Below are 7,044 nucleotides of genomic sequence, written 5' to 3'. Positions count from 1 at the left end.
TTAGACTATAGGGAATTTCCTGATGCATACAATATCTTTATGTTAACAAGCTTTAAACCCCTGTACATCATACTCAATATTTGTATTTGTTTTATAACAACCAAAGAGTGGGTACATATTATGTGTATGTACGGTATTTAACACCCGGTTTCTGTTTTACAAGAATGTACCTGTCCACTGAATATGGGATATAGGAAAAGTTATTTCTGAGAACTTGATTTCATAGACATTTATCTTCTCGGAATTTGCCCTTTATATCCTGATATCAGTGGCGGAACTACCGGGGTCGCAGGGGTCGCGACTGCGACCGGGCCCCGGCGGCAGGGGGGCCCAAGCCAAGGGGCCGCCCGAAATCGGGCAGGGGCGTCCAACATGCGGCCAGGGCAACCGATCTTACGCAAACCGCACCTCAAGCCCTGCTACTTACTTGTGGGAGGGTCTTCTGGACTGCACAGAGGAAGTGGAGTTTACGTGACATCCTACTTCCTCTGTGCTTTAGCAGAGAAGGCAGAGGGAGGCCGCGCCCCCTGCTGAAGTCTGTGAGCGGCATCGAGGAGCTGCACTGCAGGTAAGGGGGTGGGGATGGTGTTTGAATGAGTATAGGTGATTGAGGGAATGAATCTGTGAAAGAATGAGTATATGAAGGAATGTGTGTGTGTGTGATAGCATGGATGTGCTGGAACCTAGGCATGATGGGACTGTGATTGCTGTTGGCAATCACACTCCTATCGTGCCAAGTCAGCCAGTACATGCTGAAACCTGGCCAGCTGCCCCCCTTGTGTAGTGATGCTGCCAGCAGTATGGGGTCTGCACTTACAGCCACCCTGTACCAGCATGTACTGGCTGACTTGGCATGATAGGAGTGTGATTGCTAACAGCAATCACAGTCCCATAATGCCTAGGTTCCAGCATTTACTGGATGGATGTGTAAGTGCTGGAACCTAGGCATGATGGGACTGTGATTGCTGTTAGCAATCACACTCCTATCATGCCAAGTCAGCCAGTACATGCTGAAACCTGGCTAGCTGCCCCCCTTGTGTATTGAGGCTGCCAGCAGTATGGGGTCTGCACATCACTTACAGCCACCCTGTACCAGCGTGTATTGGCTGACTTGGCATGATAGGAGTGTGATTGCTAACAGCAATCACAGTCCCATCATGCCTAGGTTCCAGCATTTACTGGATGGATGTGTAAGTGCTGGAACCTAGGCATGATGGGACTGTGACTACTGTTAGCAATCACACTCCTATCATGCCAAGTCAGCCAGTACATGCTGAAACCTAGCTAGCTGCCCCCCTTGTGTAGTGATGCTGCCAGCAGTATGGGGTCTGCACATCACTTACAGCCACCCTGTACCAGCATGTACTGGCTGACTTGGCATGATAGGAGTGTGATTGCTAACAGCAATCACAGCGAGCACAGTCCCATCATGCCTAGGTACCAGCATTTACTGGTTGCCTGGGTATGATAGGAGTGTGATTGCTGTTAGCAATCACACTCCTATCATGCCAAGTCATATTGCTAATTTTGTCCAATTGTGTGTTACCTACTTTTATTAAAAATGTGAGTTTTTATTATTATTTTTAAAGGTGGGGGTCATTTTCGGTTTTGGCTAAGTGAACCCTGAATGTTTTGGTCCAGAATTTTCATTTTAGTTCATCCCTAGAATAAATCTAGGGAATCCTGAATTTGTAGTCGCAAAACTTTCTAGGCCCAGAAATCAGTGAGAGGAAGAGTAAAGGTTTTGTGTCATTTTACTTTATTTTAATCTGCATATTTTATTAAAGGCCATATTTTTTGTCACAGTGAAAAATGAGTGCGGCCCGCGCACGTATACAATTCTGATGAAGTGGCCCACCGCAGAAAAAACTTGGACACCCCTGGATTATGCCCTTTGTACATGCGCCCCTTTTTCTTTGATTTTTTTACAGATATGATTCAATATGTAAATTGAATTTGTTGAATTTGTTGAAAAAAAATTGTTGGGTAAAAATCATGTTTTTTTGTGGGGGGTGAGGGGGTGTGGGGGCCCTTAACAGATTCTCGCACCCGGGCCCTGAGGCGTCTAGTTATGCCCCTGTCTGATATCTTTTCAGATATTCAGAGAAAGCTACATGGTAATTCTTTGGAGGTATTTCTCAGGGTTTGAGTATGTTAAACAAAGACTAAGTATTCTTAACACTGTAAAGTGTAAGGTATGAGTATGAGTGTATGTATGTTTGTGTTAGTGCACAGTTGCCCCTATCATCATACCCCCAACATCTTAATTCATTCCAACACCCCACCACAATCATTATATTCATATCCCAATCATCATATTCCTTCACACCATCATTTCCATCCCCTATCATTATTACCCAATATTGCACCACAATAATCCCATTCCATCGTCATGCACCCTAACATATCTTCTCATCATCTCGATACCCACCTATTGTTTCCTATTATCATTTTAAAACCCATCCCTTAGCATGTCCCTTTTATATTCAAACACTATTTAACATTTATTTTCATTAATTCATACAATTCATAAAATTTTACATATTTCTCCCCTCACCTCCTCGGCCTCTGCGTCTGAAAGTCTGGTCTTGCTTTACACAGAAATGTCCCAGTATCCTAGTAGGCCAGTCCGTCCCTGAGTGGAAGCTTCAGAAAAAATATACTCCTGTGTTTTCAAATGTATGCGAGTATTTCAAATTATTTACAATTTATATCTGGCCTTATAAATGAAAGAAACAACAATGTATAGGTGAAGAAAGAAATATATATTGGATTTTTGTTTGGTATCACAAATATGGCACTTAGGTGATATGTCGTAGTGAAATGTTTTAGAAAAACTTAGAATAGCCAATACGATTGGCATAGTGTATTAAGGAGATTACCCTTGGAATATATCCCTTTAATTATCTGCACAGCTATTTCTAAGAAAACTGCTTTAGTATGTGTGTGAATATTAATGTGTAAAACCACCGCCATCATCAGCATTGCAAATTTATACCCTGATTTAAGATTTTTATAATGGATCACAAGAGATGAATTTGTATTTAGCAAAATACTATTCTGCACATATTTTAAGGTTTTTAGAGATTAATGCATTTTCTGAAATTGCTTTACAATTAGCGTGATAATTGGTAGCCTCATAAAAAATATTGCCCATACAGGAATATTAAAATCTTGCAAGTTTTAAGAATATATATTTACATTTTTTAAAAAAAATATTTCTGTTCTAGTTCTAATTTCTTAAAAAAAAAAAAACAGGCACCCGATTAAATAAATAATTACCAATGTGAGAAATTAGTGTTCACAGTCTTTGAATACTAGAATGGAATAACACTTTTAAAAGTAGTCTTCTACAGTTACTAGACTTTTACAGATTATGCAAATTCACACTTAATTAAATAATTAATCAAGTAATCAATCAAAAACATAATAAGCACTGCCTATTGACTGTGGGAAGGAAGAGTGTAGATGCAAGAAGATTCTAGCCAGGTGGGAACTTTGGACAAAACCATGTGCCATTACACACTTCCTGGAGACATAATGAAATGGGTACTGACTGGGTGTGGCAGTGGGCATAGCCAAATTCCGCTCACCTCCCCAGAGATTAGGGAAAACTCAATTGCAGTCCTTGAGAGGCCATTTTTTAATAGGAAACTCCCAAGAGAAATTCAGCAAGTTACCAGCCTTGTGTACTGACAGGAGTCAGGCCTAGGTGAGCTCTATCAGCCACCACCCCCTGACGATCTGTCTTGTGGCGGAGGTCCATCTCTATGCACTGTTTATCCTCTATGCAGAAGGCTAGGACATGACATCATATTCCAGAATATGCCCCTGTATATGTCCACATGTTCAAACAGAAAGAAGAATACATTTGAGTAAATAATTCCAGCACTATGCTGCCTTTGAGATTCATCCAGGGGCACACATTCTGCACCTTGAAATATTTGGTAGAATTCCAAAAAACACAAATTGCATAGCATCATCAATGAAGAAGAACAGCACACTTCTTTTATTTATTTTTTAGGAGGATGTGTGTGAAAATTGAGGTCTTTCTTTTGGCAATAAAGTGTATGGTTTGCTTAACAGTATCACGTGTCAGATTGTTCTGAATACTCCTGCTGTGCACTAAGCGGTTCAAACTACTCTCACCTGGAAGCCAGTCAGTTTACAAAATAACCTTGCAGAATAAGGTCAAGCAGAGTTTGGTGTTGCTTATAAAGTCTACAAGCTCCATATGTTCTGAAACAAGTCTTTTTTTTTAAGTAGAAAAGTAGAAGCTGCTCCATAAAATTAAATTTCCCTAGCCTTTTAAAAAATAATTTGACAGGTGTTTTACAACTGAGGGTTAAGGAAATAGTTTCACACATTAATTCTAATTTTAAACTCTTACTCTTTTGATAGGCAATGTATATTTAACATTGGCAGTCAATGGGGAAGTTCCAGAGGACACTCTTCATTTATTACCCAGTATTGGCCAAATATAGATGTTATACACCTTGTGTCTCTTGTCCATGTCCTTATTATCTCCGGCCTCAATTATTGTAACTGTGTCTTAGCTGGTGGGATGGGAAGGACCTGTACCCCGACTGGGTACTCCCACCAAACGTTGCTTCCTCCTGCCAGCACACCAACAATTATCCCCTTCAGCGCCAGACAGAACCAGCGTTGTAGATAGAAGGGGGGGACGTCGCTGCACCGGAGCTGCGTTGGCACTGTGGCTATCCGAAGCTTAGCTACACAGAATGGCTATTGTCCTGAAAAGGACAATAAATGATCATAGCAGCCCACCCCAAGCATCAGGCAACACTCATGTTAAAGTGAAAACAGGACTCAGTTTATTTGGAAACACACAGCCTTATATACAGTCCAACAATGAAAGGGACATAAATCACATTAAGATATCCACGCCCTGCCCAGACAGCCCGGTGCCACACTCAGGCCACCAAGCTCCATAATGTCTGCTGTTTTTGGGGTGATCCCGAGGGAGCGGTGGCGATCCCAGGGTACCGATGGATAGTTCAGTACTTAGAATATTCTGTCCAAAAAACAACACGATCCGCCGTGGGGACCCCGAGCGGTAGCAGTTTAAAGATGCCGGACGTGTGTTCCGTAACTGCACCGGGTGACCCTCGCTCTCCTGGAAGTCACAGCGACTGGGGATCCATAGGAGGCTCCCTTTCTGAACCACCCCTCGTCTGTACCCCACCACCTGTGGGCTAACTCTACGAAAGAGCGCTCTGGTGGGGTCAATGGTGTCCGGGTTATGAGGGGTTAAAGTCCGCAGGCAATTGCTTGGGTCCTAGCCGAGAAACTGTTCCAGAGGATTATGGCCAGGACCCGGTCAGGCAAAAGGGCATGTGATACACTGGGGATACAACACGGAGAACAAGAACCACACATAAACCCCCTCAAAAAATGCAGGAACCCTAAATCTGTCCGAGCCCCACAGTCTTTAGAGTCTCTGGTACTTTGGGAAACATGGCACTCCGTACCAGGGCCCATAGTCTGTAGTTAGGAGGCTGGCACTCAGTCCCCTCCAGGGGCCCATGGCACGCAGGCTTCCGTGACAGCTGGTCTCCCTCTTACCCGTCTCACCCCTCTACAATCCACTACGAAAGCTGCTGCCAGACTTATCCTTCTCTCCTATCGCTTTACTAACACCTCTCCCCTCTGTCAGTCTTTTCATTGGCTCTTTGTGCACTTTAGGATTCATTTACAAATCCTCACTCTTACTTTCAAAGTCCTTCACAGCACTTCCCCTACTTACATCTCATCAAATTCTCTGATTTCTATCTCTCACGCACGCTTACTAGATTTCTCAAGGGCTGCCCCTATCCTCTGGAATGCCCTCCCCAGGCCTATCCGTCTTTCCCGATATATATTAATTAGACCCTGCTGCTGATATATACTAATATTATACCCTGCTGTCGATATATATAAATATTCGAACCTGCTGCCAATATATATTAATATTACACCATGCTGATAATATATATTAGACCCTGCTGCCGATAGATACCGTATTTGCTCGATTATAAGACGAGGTTTTTTCCAGAGAAAATGCTCTGAAAAATACCCCTCGTCTTATAATCGAGGTCGTCTTCTAATCAGACCTCATTCTGCTGGGGCCGTGCTGCTTACCGGTGCTTTGATCGCAAGCAGCGTCTCTGCTATTAGCAGCAGGAGAACAGGAAGCTAGCACAGTCCTCACATAACTCTACCTCCCCCCTCCTTCCTCTGGGGGCGGGGCCAGAGAAGTTGCTCGCACAGCCGGGCCCCTGCAGAAGTCTGCGAGTGGGAGATCTGCAGTTCAGGTAAGGGGGTGGGGGAGTGGGGGGTTTGAGCGTGTGTGTGTGTGTATGTGTGATTAATGGAATGAATGAGTATATATATATATATATATATATATATATATCTCCAGAAATGCATTTTAACCCCCTATATGCCACTCAGCCCCATGATATGCCTTTTAACCCCCTATATGCCAGAGTGGCATATAGGGGTATAAGGCATATCATGGGGCAGAGGGGCATATAGGGGGTTAAAAGGCATAGCATGGGGCACAGTGGCATATAGGAGGGTATAAGACATTTCTGATATGCCTTTTAACCTCCTATATGCCCCTCTGCCCCATGATATGCCTTTTAACCCCCTATATGCCAGAGTGGCATATAGGGGTATAAGGCATATCATGGGGCAGAGGGGCATATAGGGGGTTAAAAGGCATATCATGGGGCACAGTGGCATATAGGAGGGTATAAGACATTTCTGGAGGCAGAGTGGCATATAGAGGGTTAAAAGGCACATCATGGGGCAGAGTGGCAAATAGGGGGGTATAAGGCATTTCTGGGGGGCAGAGTGGCAAGCCTGGGGGCAGACGTGCATAACTGGGGGGGGCAGGTTGGCAAATTAAAGGAAATAAAAAATATATTTTTCTCAATCATAGCTTTTATTAAATATGAAAATTAGTTTACATGAATTAATATTTACTAGTAAAACTTTTTTTCCTATAGGGTAGTCTTATATTCAGGCTTTTTGTTTTTT

This window comes from Spea bombifrons, chromosome 4 (genome assembly GCF_027358695.1).
Source record: "Spea bombifrons isolate aSpeBom1 chromosome 4, aSpeBom1.2.pri, whole genome shotgun sequence".
In the NCBI taxonomy this organism is placed as follows: domain Eukaryota; kingdom Metazoa; phylum Chordata; class Amphibia; order Anura; family Pelobatidae; genus Spea; species Spea bombifrons.
The sequence above is the reverse complement of the archived record's forward strand: the minus strand, read 5'-3'. Positions refer to the sequence as shown.